Here is a 4,701-nt window from a genome sequence, read left to right as displayed (position 1 = left end):
AAGAGAGAGTAAGGTGGAAACAGATGATTTGCTGTGGCGCCCCCCAACCGGAACAGCCGAAAGAAGAAGAAGAATAAATTAGCACACATTTATTTGTTAATATTCTATAGTGTTAATAGGGTTATAATTGATGTTTTACTTGTAATGGGAATACAAAAGTGCACTTTTATTGGAATTTACTGGAATTTCATCAGACTTTTCTAGCACTTGGAAAAACTTGAAAGGAAATAAGCTAAGTGGGTATTTACAATGTACTTGTGAGCTACTTTACCTCCATTTAGTGTATATTTACTATGCATTGTTACAAATGGTAATTGCCAATGTTGAATATGTGAAGTTTATTGTTGTACAATTTGAGAACAATTGAGAAATTAATTTTGAAGTGCTCGAGAGTAGCCTTTAGCTATAGACATGTGGTACACCTAAAATGTGTTACCACATTGTTGTATTTATTGCATTATTTTAGCAATTGGCCAAAAATATATTTCATTCCTATAGTCTAACTGTATACCTATACTTAATATTAACAGACAATTTACTGTCATTTTCAAGTGCTTTCCTGATTTTCCTGGACTTCCTGTTTTCTCAGACACAATCTGGGCATGAACGACAGTGCTCCTTGTATTCATTGCCCTTGCTTATTACATTTTTTTGCAGGTTAGTGCACAGGAAAACTTCACAAAAGTAACTTTATAAAGCTTTGCTTTACTTCTGTATCAGTATATGAGTTTACTGTGATGCTTGTTTGTATGTATATGACAAAAATAGTAAGTTAATTGTTCATGGTTCTGGCTGGCGGTAAAGCGGGCCTTTGCAGAAAAACCTGTGAGAATGCATGGTCGAAATATTGCGAGAGTTCATAGACTAGCGCTGGAATGTGTTTATTTGCCTTATGTGTAAGAAATAATATGTCTATGTTTGATAAGGATCTGGTGCAACAGTTGTAAACACATATGGTTATGCAGATTCAGTTGTAAGAACACAGAGTTTTATACTATATAAAATGTGTTTATACTGAAGTTAATGATAAAAATGTATTAAAAATGTGTTCTATATGGAGTTTAGATGTAGGAGATAGAAGGTAAACTGGATATTTAGAGATGATTTGTGTACATCACGTGTAAATCTCAAGGCCCATCATCATCATTTTATACATCTTTTTTTAATGGCCCGGTGATATGAAGCGCGGATAACACACAAACTACAAATCCCATAATGCAGCGCAACAGCTGCCTTACCGAACAATAGGCTACCTGCGATCATTCCCCCGTCAATTACGTCAGTTCAATCAAGCATCGGTTGATGTATACAACCTTAAGTTCAAGTCAAAGCCTCTAACAATGGCCAAGAGAAAAGTCGATTCTAAAAACAGATCCTTTCAAACCCGGTGGGAGGCTGAGTATATGTTTACTGACATTGCCTGTAAACCCGTGTGTCTAATGTGGCTGTAATTAAGGAATATAACCTAAGATGGCACTACGAGACAAAACACCTGGACAAGCTGAAAAGCGTGGATGCAGAGCAGAAGCTACAGAAGGTAGAGGAGTTGAAGAGGAATCTGACATCACGGCAGACATTTTCACTAAAGCGAAATCACACAGTGAAGCTGCTGTGAAAGCAAGTTTTATTGCAGCAGAGGAGAGAGCCAAATCAGCCCGGCCATTTACCGAGGGAGAGTTTCTGAAGAGCTGCATGAGAAAACTGTGCGACATCTTGTGCCAGATAAAAAGCAGGTGTTAGTAGAAATACGGTTGCTGATTTTAAGTTCAAGTTTATTTTGGAATAATATTGTATCCTGTCTGTTTCGATTCATATTTATTTTCAAAAAACGTTTAGTGTTAGTCTGTTCAATACATTTTTGTCCTGTTCGGGCCGTGACCTGAAGTGTGCTTTGAGTTTTGGCCCCCTGTGTGATTGAGTTTGACACCCCTGGTGTACATTATTGTGTTATGTCCAGATGTGATCCTGCTAAATATAGTAAAACTTACAGATGAGTATTCCTATGGTATTGCATTTGGAGTGAATGCATTGCAGAACAGGTGACTTCCTGGATAATGTATTGATGATTAGAGTTACCCAAAAGGGAGATGACCTATTGAAACATGTATTATTATGGAAAAAAGGCACTTTTTATTGTACACTAAATATATTCTGTTGAACAGCAATTAATAATGCCTGTAATGAATAAATAAATATGATTATAATTATTACTAGTATTGCTACATCATGTAAGCCTACTTTTATTTAAACCTTTTTTTGGACAATTAGGGGCAACACAACAAGTTGTAAACATATTAAATATCAAACTAAAAAACTCTAATGTAAAAGCATCTACAGAGGCCTTAACAGCCAATGGAAACCTGCATCAAATATCAACTGACAGCATTTGATTTTAATGTTATTTGCTAACAATATTTCACTAAACCCTGCTGCTCTACTAATTCTAACCAAAACTATTACATACATTTGGGTTAAATTTGGTTTTCATGATACAATAAGGAAAAAGACCCATCATCTTCTTTCCTCTGCTGAAAGCCAGATGGTTTAGTCTATGGCAAACACACAGTCTCCCATCCCCACCTCAACAAAAGAAAGTCATTCAACAAAGCAGCCTATGACATTACATCTTAATTCTCCAGTAAATACACTACAGAGCATCAGCACCTGCTGTCATCCTCCAATGCCAATCCTCCTCGTATAATTTTAGAAAAGGCCTGTATTCAGCCAGGGTTTAACCACTGTTCTACCCTCATCCTCATTGTCGCCGCTGTCATCAGGATTCCCATCATTGCTGTTTGTGTTGCAGGGGTCTTCTTCAGATGATGGGATATATTCACTTTCCAGGTCAGGAATGGATTCTGACAGAGAGTCATCTGTGGCACAGTCCTCCTGAAAGAACAAGCAGATTAGAATAGTAGTTATTCAAATAATGAACCTATAAAGTTTTGCAGTTGGGCCGCATTGCTGTAGCCCACAACACAATAAAAAGCGTAAATACACATACCAATTCCTCTTGTGCCTTCCTTTTTCTGTTCATCATCTGTAAAATTCAGAGTAATTTTGAAACATACTGTATGGACAATGTTACAGAAAAACCATTACAAATAAAGCATACATCAGCTTTATTTTCCTGCATAAAGTTGGCACATCTTCAAAGACAATTTAAATATTTAAATTAGCTTAATAGCTTCACAAATACTAACGCGGGAGAATGAGCCAGAGGACTAAACCAGAATTTAGTTTCAAACCAAAACAACTAACTAGTTTCATAAATCTTACCTGGACAATTTGCAGTTTTTTTCATCGTCTAATTCAGCTTTCACAGTTCTCTCCTCGTCGTATCTCTCAGCACACCGATTGTGGTGCTATCGCAGTCGCTGCAGTGTTGAGGCATGCATTTAATGCAACTTTAGTTGAAGGTGCGCCTCCAGGTGTTATAAATATTGCTTGATTCCCGCCCACTTCTAAACTGCCCTGTCTGTGCCCTTTTAAAGACACAGGCAGTATTGCATGAATTCAGCTTAAGCAGTATTTAATCAGAGCATGATACTTTTAGAGCACAAGCTGGCACACATTTTTCTGTCTTTACTCTCTGTATGTGGACATCTTCTGAAACTTAGACAGATCATTCTTTAGGATGAAAGGAGCCTATCCTAGCATTTTCCTTGTCACCCAAAAGGTCCACACAAGAAGAAATGTCCAGACAAGAAAGGTGTTCCGTCAGGGGTTGGTTCACACAAGTATATAAAGACACACACACACACACACACACACACACACACACACACACACACACACACACACACACACACACACACGTGTTACCAAAAACATAGATTCCTTGGCAGAGGTAATAAAACTTGTTAAACACAGTTTTTGCTCAGCAGCCTCTCATTAGTGAGCTGGTTTTTGCCACTTGCAGCAGGAGTGGCTGCAATATCAGATTTGAAAGAAATGTAGAGTAGGCTAGTTTAGACTTCAGCTTTGGACACACTCCTCAATGACCTTTTGTATTCTCATCATTTCAGTTTTTCTGCTCTTGTTCCTGCACAGGTTAACCTGCTTGATCTATGTAACATCTGTGCAGTGCAGCTTTAGTGTGTGTGTGTGCGCATTCACACACATGATTTTGGTTCACAAAGCAGGTACTGCCTCTGACTGAAATGGTAGTAAGAGCAGAACTCCCACTCTGCTAGTTCCCAGCTGGAGAATCTAACAAAGGTCCCATGCACCGGCCCCTCTACAAACATGACTCCAGCAGGCATCCTGTTGGTTAAATTTTGATGTGTGATGCCATAAAAAACAGAGTATTGGAGTTGTTTATTTCAAGGTTCACGGATATTATAGTCAATTCACCATATGTGCAGTATTGGGTGCCATAACAGGAGCTAAAATAGAGTAAAGTAGAATAAAAAATGGAATAGAATAGAATAAGAACTGGATTGACGTAATTAGGAGACATCTAAACGGTACAGCCAATAAGCTGTGACTCAAAACCGTGTACAGTCAATGACAGTAGTGCAAACAATAATAGTAGATTATCAGATGGTTCAGCATCAACAGGGCATTGATGATGAGGTTATAATATTTGGATTGTATAAGCTTTAGTTACTTTTAATACCTTGATTTTCCTTGCTTATATACAGTGGGTACGGAAAGTATTCAGACCCCCTTAAATTTTTCACTCTTTGTTATATTGCA

Source organism: Monopterus albus, unplaced genomic scaffold (genome assembly GCF_001952655.1).
Source record: "Monopterus albus unplaced genomic scaffold, M_albus_1.0 scaffold151.1, whole genome shotgun sequence".
Taxonomy (NCBI): Eukaryota; Metazoa; Chordata; class Actinopteri; order Synbranchiformes; family Synbranchidae; genus Monopterus; species Monopterus albus.
The sequence above is the reverse complement of the archived record's forward strand: the minus strand, read 5'-3'. Positions refer to the sequence as shown.